The sequence below is a fragment of the Canis lupus genome, chromosome 26 (genome assembly GCF_048164855.1).
Source record: "Canis lupus baileyi chromosome 26, mCanLup2.hap1, whole genome shotgun sequence".
Lineage (NCBI taxonomy): Eukaryota > Metazoa > Chordata > Mammalia > Carnivora > Canidae > Canis > Canis lupus.
Genome location: NC_132863.1, coordinates 39,639,423 through 39,646,219, shown reverse-complemented (window position 1 = coordinate 39,646,219; position 6,797 = coordinate 39,639,423).

Here is a 6,797-nt window from a genome sequence, read left to right as displayed (position 1 = left end):
TTGTTGAGAGTTTGTATCATTAAAGATGAATTTTTTCAAATGCTTTTTGTGCATCTATGAAGACGGTTATCTAATTTTTTTTAATTTTTTAAGGTGTTTACTTATTTATTTATGATAGTCACAGAGAGAGAGAGAGGCAGAGACACAGGCAGAGGGAGAAGCAGGCTCCATGCACCGGGAGCCCGATGTGGGATTCGATCCCGGGTTTCCAGGATCACGCCCTGGGCCAAAGGCAGGCGCCAAACCGCAATTATCTAATTTTTATCCTTCATTTTGTTAAAGCGGTATATCATACTTACTGATTTGTATATGCAAGGAAATATCCTTGCAGCCCAGGGATAAATCCCACTTGATAGTGTATAATTCTTTTGATGTGCTACTGAATTTGGTTTGCAAGTATTTTGTTGAGGATTTTTGCATCTGTGTCCATTAGAGATATTGGCCTCTGGTTTCCTTTTATTGCAGGGTCCTTGGTCTGGCTTTTGTAGCAAGGTGATAGGGGCCTCATAAAAATGAGTTTGGAAGTATTCCCTACTCTACAATTTTTTGGAAGAGCTTGAGAAGGACTGACATCAGTTCTTCTTTTAATGTTTGATAGAATTCACCAGTAATGCCATCTGGTACTGGGTTTTTCTTGGGAGATTTTTGATTGCTAGTAAGGTGACTAAATTAGTAATTGGTCTTTTCAGATTTCCTTTTTCTTCATGATTCAGTCCTGGCAGGTTGTAGGTTGCTAGAAATCAACCCATTACTTCTAGATTATCCAGTTACTTCTATATATACATTTGTTTGTAGTAGTCCCTTATGATCTTTTGTATTTCTTTTTAAGATTCTATTTATTTATTCATGAGAGACACACACAGAGAGGCAGAAATACAGGCAGAGGGAGAAGCAAGCTCCCTGCAGGAAGCCCAACATGGGACTCAATCCCAGGACCCAGGATCACACCCTGAGCCAAAGGCAGACGCTCAACCACTGAGCCACCCAGGCGCCCCTGATCCTTTGTATTTCTTTGTTATCAGGTATAATGTTTATATTTGCAGATGATATATCATATATAGAAAATCTTAAAGATTCCACCCAAAAACTGTTAGAACAAATTCAGTGAAGTTATGGACTTTTGTATAATGGTTTTTGTACATTACAATGTACAAAAACCATTATACAAAACTCAGTTGCATTTCTATACACTAACAAACTGTCTGAAAGAGAAATTCATCCTAAAAGAATACAATATCTAGGAATAAATTTAACCAAGGAGATGAAAGATCTGTACACTGAAAACTATAAGTAACTGATGAAAGAATTTGAAGAGGACACGAATAAATAGAACAATATCCCAAGTCCATTCTACCTGAAGCAATCTACAGATTTTAGCCCTATCAAAATTCCAACGGTATTTTCACAGAAATAAAAAGAATCCCAAGATTTGTATGGAGCCATAAAAGACTCCAGATATCCACAGCGATCTTGAGCAAGATGAACAAAGCTGTAGGCATCACACTTCTCGATTTTAAATTGCATCACAAAGCTATAGTAATCAAAACAGTGTGGTACGGGCAAAAAGAGACATACAGATCAATGGAATAGACAAGAGTCCAGAAATAAAGCGATGCATATATGGCTGCCTAATTTACAACAAAGGAGCCAAGGATATACAACAGGGAAAGGATAGTCTCTTCAATAAATGGTGCTGGAAAAACTAGACAGCCACATGCAAAAGAATGAAACTTGACCCATATCTTATACACAAAAATCAATTAAAAATGGACTAGAGACTTAATATAAGGCCATGGAACCCCTAGAAGAATATATAGGCAGTAAGCTCTTGGACCTCAGTCTTCATGATGATTTTCTTCATTGGACACCAAAAGCCCAGGGAACAAACACAAAAGTCAAAAAAAAAAAAAAAAAAAGACAAAAACAAATGGAAACCATCAACCACAACAAAGGAAACCATCGACACAATGAAAAGGCAACTTACAGAATGGGAGAAAATACTTGCAAATCTAGTAAGGGTTAATAGTCAAAATACGTAAAGAACTCATAACTCAATAGAACAAACAACGAAACAATCCAATTTCAAAAATGGGCAGAGTTACTAAGGCATTTTTCCAAAGAACACACACAACTGGCCAACAGGTATGTGAGAAGGTGCTCAGCATCGCTCACCATCAGGGAAATGCAACTCATAACCACAAGGAGATCTCACTTCGTACCTGTTAGGATGGCAGTTAGCAACAAACAAACCAAGAAAGAAGCACTGGTGAGGAAGGGAACGGAAACTTTATCCACTGTTGGTGGGGATGTACGCTGGTACCAGTATGGAGGTTCCTTGAAAACTTAAATATAGAACTCCCAGATGACCCAGCCACCTGCCTTCTGGGTATGGATCCAAGGAAATGAGAGACCTACACTCCCACGTTCACTGCAGCAATCTTCCTAGAAGCTAAGATGCAGAAACCGCATAAGCAGCTGTCAGTGGATGAACGGACAAGGAAGACGTGGTATGTACACATAGTGGAAGATCATCCAGCCACGAGAAGGAAAGACATCCTGCTATTTGCAGCAACATGGACCTGGACGGCGTCATGCTAAGTGAAGTTGGCCAGACTCGGAAAGACAAATACTACGTGGTTTCATTTCTATGTGGAATCTAAGAAAAAAAAAAATTAAAGTCCAGCTCCAACAGTCAGTAGAAAAGTGGTTAGGTTCCCAGGGACCGGGAAAAATACAGAGGGGTTGGTAAAAGGGTGCAGACCTTCAGTGTTAGATCCTCAGAACATACATGTTCTGTACATTAGTTCTGAGGATCTAGCATACAACATGGGGATGATGGTTGATAACACTGTTGAATAACTGCAATTTGCTACGAGGACAACCTAATGTTCTCACACACATGAAAAGGTCAATATGTGAAGTGATGGATTAACTAGAAGGGGGAGAAATCCTTTTACAATGTATATACCTTATATCAGCTCACCATGAGGTACACTTTAAATATGTTATACCTTTATTGTCGGTTACACTTCGATAAAGCTGGGCGGGGGCTGGAGATCAATGCTCTGCTTGGGGCAGGGGAGGAAATCAAGGCTCTGTAGGAGGAGGAGGATAAAAAGAGCTTCTTTTGCCATTTTGCTGACATCACTTCTTTATTTTAATTTCAAACCTGGAGCAGGCATCTCAACCACTTGGATCTGAGACCCTGCAAGAGCCTTGGTGTCCTGCCAGTCATAGGACCAAGCTCTTCCCTGTGCATTTAGAATGATCCAGATTGCAGGCAAGACTTCCAGTGATCTTCCCTGCCAACCACTTCTCCAGACTCGCCTCTGGCTAAAGCTTCAGTCTCTCCTCTGGTCTTTGCACAGACGAAAACTGTTTTCCCAGCCTCTTTCTCTGCTCTCCCAGGATCTCAAATGCTCTGACCCCAGAGGTTCGTGGACCTGGCTCTCCCTTGTTCGGGTCTCTGATCGAACAGCTCATCCTCCGAGGACTTCCCCGACCACCAGGTAATGCAGGATTGACATATACAGGCGTCACAAGCCATGCACGCTCTTGCTTGAATAACCACTTGCTTGTTTGCTCACGGTCTAGCTCTTACACCTGTCAATTCCATGAGGGTAAAGACAGGGATGGTCTTTGCTCAAAGCCACACACCTAGATCCTACACACAGTAGGCTCTCTGGAGCGGCGTGCTCAATGAATAAACGTGGCTCAATTTCACATATGCAAGTGACATTGAGAACATCGGACTTGTCTGGAACGCATGAAAAATTAATTGTTTCCTACTATTTAATACATTTTTAAAAGCCAAGCATCTGACTCAAGAGAGACCTTTCTTCTGTCCCACATGGCTCAGTTTGTTCACTTCTAATTACACATCAGTGTATTCCAGCCCGTCTTCTAGAAAGAGCCAGTTCTCCTTGCTGCAGAAGCCAATAAAGGCCATTATTCCCCAGAATCCTGGAGCCTGCCAGGCTATTATCTGCCTTCTGGCATCCTGCAGTCACCCGTGGCCCTCTTGCCTGTAAAATGCTTGCTGCTGTGACTCAACAGCTCCTCCGGGACAGGTAAGAGCAGGGCGGCTGGCCAACTGCCGTTTACAAGCCAAATGTGAAACACCACTTCTCTGGGGAGGCTGTTCGACAAGGTGAGTTATGGGAATGTCTGAAGCGGGCAAAAGGCGCGGCCAGAGTGTCCTGCTTGCCACCTGAGATTGTACAAACATGCGTGGCTGTGGCTCCTCTCGGCCTGGTCCTCCCTAGATACACCTGCACTGGGCACACCTGGTCCCACATTCTCCTCCATCCTCCAACAGGTGCAGAGGCGCCAGGGCTTCCTCCAGGCACAAGCCTTGCGGAACGTCTTTCTCAAGCCTACCTACCCCCTGGACACCTCCCCGGGGCCCCGGCAGGGACCAACACTGCCCTGAGTGGGTCCAGGCCCGCTCTGAGTCTTGTGAGGAGGGATCCCAGGCCCTCCTTCCCATCTCCCACTGCCCTGGCCTCATCCTCAGCGCTGGTTTTTTTTTGTTGTTTTTCTTTTTTTTTTTTTTTCCTTCATCCCTATTCCTGTCAGATGCAAGCCAGCCTCCGTTATCTCCCACTCGCTGGTCCCCATAAGGCTCCGCACACCCATTTTGCCCCCCAGCTCCCAAAGACACTGCTGCTGCTTCGCCCTCTGCCTCTCATGGCCAGCCACAGACAAAATCCCCACATCCTTGCTCTTCCGACCCACGCGTGCCTGCTGATTTTGCTCTAACTGAAGATGCCACACCACCGAGGCCCCCGTTTCCCTCGGAGACCCGTGACAAATCATCACAAACCCAGTAGCTTGACATGACACAAATTCATTAACTTATGATTTCGGAGTCAGAAATCCAAAATGGTCTCTAAACCAAGGTGTCCATGGAGCCTCGTCCTTTCTGGAGGCTCCAGGGGAGAATCAGCCCCCTGGCCTGGGGCCCGCTCCATCTTCAAGGCCGGCGATGGCACCCCTCACACCTGCCCTCGGCCTTCCTCTTTAAGGACCTTGTGATTGCACTGGGCTCACCTGGAGAATGCAATCCAGCCCAAGAGTAGCACTCACACCTGCAGAGGGCACGGTGACATCCACAAGTACTGGGGATTGCGAGGGGGACGTCGGGGGCCTGCTCTCCTGCCCACCGTGCTCCCCACAGCCTGTAAATCACCAGGCTCTGCCTGTAGGCGCCTTCCTTGCTCTAGGCTGTTCTTCACCCCCTGGCCAATGTCCTCATTTCTTGGTGACTTGAGCTCCTGGGTCGGGGCACTTCTTCAGCTTCTACTCTTGGCTTAATTTTTGGCAATTGCATCGTCCATCAAAGGATCCTTTCCTCAACTTGACTTCTCAGTTTCCTAAATTCTTCTGGTCCCGTGACTTGTCCCCTCCTTTAGCCATCATACCCTAGAGCTGTGGCTCAGACCGTCCTGTGGATCATAAAACCTGGGAGCCAGTTCAAACACAGATCGCTGGTTCTATCCCCAGAGAGTCTGAGGCAGCAGGTCTGGGGCGGGATCAGAGAATCTGCATTTCTAACAAGGTCCTGGGCCGCCACACAGAACCATCACCCTGACCCTGAGAGCACCAGTAACTGTAGCTCCTCCCTCTAATCAACTTCAGGTACCCCACTCCGATCCAGACTCCTCCCTCTCCAGCACCTGATCCCAATAATCCTACATCCCACCTGCCACCTACAATCCTTTGCCCCTCCAACTTTTCCCCCTTGCCTTTGCCTTCACCTGCCTCCTCCTTCTCCTTCCCAGCTCCAATCCCATAGCCAAGCATCATCATCGTCTCGCCCACGCGGGTTAAATCCAGCTCTGTTTCCTCCATGCCTGCACCCATGAGTGAGCTCCAGCAAAGCACAAATGCCAGGCCAGGCCTCTGCTCCCTCCCACCTTCCCAAGACATCACTCAGCACTCTCATGCCTTCGGCCCCATCAATTTTCCTTTATCCCAGATAATTCTGATCAGAATACAAACACGCAATCATTTCACCTCCCTTAAAAATGATGATTGGCTTTACAACCTCATTCAGCTCTTGCCTTATTTCTCTATTTTCCTCCACAGCAGAACTCCTTGAAACACCGTGCATATCGGCTTTCTCCCACATCCCTCCCCGCCATTCTTGAGCTCACTCTCGTCAGCGTTGACAGCCCCGACAGCACCTGGTCAAAGTCACCAACGACCTCCAGGTCACCGACCCCTGGGTCACCGTTGAACACAGTGGCCACCTGCCCAGCACCATCCACTTGGATGGGTCCTGAGCACGGATTCTGTTTGCTGTTTTCTTTACGGGGCTTCCGCTGGGTCCCCCACCCTCCTCTGTCCTTTGCTGCCTCTTTCTCATCTCCCCAACATTAGAACACCCCCAGGCTCAGCTCTTGGACCCCATTCTATCTGCACTCATTTCCTTGGTGACCTCATCCAACTTCATGGTTTTATTATTTTTTTAAAGATTTTATTTATTTATACATGACAGAGAGAGAGAGAGAGAGAGAGGCAGAGACACAGGCAGAGGGAGAAGCAGGCTCCATGCAGGGAGCCTGACACGGGACTCGATCCCAGGACTCCAGGATCACACCCTGGGCCGAAGGCAGCGCTAAACTGCTGAGCCACCCGGGCTGCCCAATTGCGTGGTTTTAAATACCACTTACATGCACAGGACTCGCCAATTCATGTACCTGCGTGGATCCCCTGTCCCTGGACTCCAGACTCAACTATCTACCTGCCTGCTTGACAAACCCTGCGTGGAACTCAGAGTGGCTTCTGGCCTC